This window comes from Sorex fumeus, unplaced genomic scaffold (genome assembly GCF_029834395.1).
Source record: "Sorex fumeus unplaced genomic scaffold, SorFum_2.1 ptg000035l, whole genome shotgun sequence".
Lineage (NCBI taxonomy): Eukaryota > Metazoa > Chordata > Mammalia > Eulipotyphla > Soricidae > Sorex > Sorex fumeus.
Window position 1 is genome coordinate 20,719,097 of NW_026606092.1, and position 986 is coordinate 20,720,082.

Sequence of the window (986 nt, forward strand, 5' to 3'; positions counted from 1 at the left end):
CGAGTAATTTTTTTTTTTTTCCCCTTTATTTTATTTTATTTTTTTTAAAGTTGTAGATTTACAATTTTTTGTGCTTTGGTTTCAATTATACAATGATCAGATACCCATCCCTCCACCAGTGCCCATTTTCCACCACCATGGATAATATCCCTCCCACCCCCATCCCCCCATCCCCCCTGTCTCTGTGGCAGGGAAATCCCCTGTGTTCTCTCTCTCCTTTTGGGTGTTGTGGTCTGCAAAAGAGGCATTGAGTGGCAAACATGTTCAGTCCATAGTCTACTTTCGACATGCATCTCCCCTCCTGGGAGGATCCTCCAAATATCCTTTATTTGGTGCTCCCTTCTCTATCTGAACTGCCCTTTCCTCTAGGATACCCGGCTGGCCTCTAAGTTATGGAGTAATCCTCCTGGTGCTGATCTCAGCTATTCTTGGGTATTAATCTCATACTTTGTTACTTTATATCCCCCAGATGAATGCAATCTTTCTATGTCTATCCCTCTCTTTCTGACTCATTTCGCTTAGCATGATACTTTCCATATTGTACCACTTGTATGTAAATTTCATGACTTCATCTTTTCTAAGAGCTACATAGTACTCCATTGTGTAGATGTACCAAAGTTTCTTTAACCAGTCATCTGTTCTCGGGCACTCAGGTTTTTTCCAGATTCTAGCCAATGTAAAGAGTGCTGCAATGAACACACAAGTGCAGATGTCACTTCGACTATACATTTTTGCCTCTCTGGGATATATTCCCAGGAGTGGTATTGCTGGGTCAAATGGGAGCTCAATTTCTAATTTTTTGAGAATCGTCCATACTGTTTTCCAGAAGGGCTGAACCAGTGGACATTCCCACCAACAGTGAAGGAGTGTCCCTTTCTCGCCACATCCACGCCAGCATCGGTTGCTTTTGTTCTTTTGAATGTGGGCCAGTCTCTGAGGTGTGAGATGGTATCTCATTGTGGTTTTGATCTGCATCTCCCTGATGA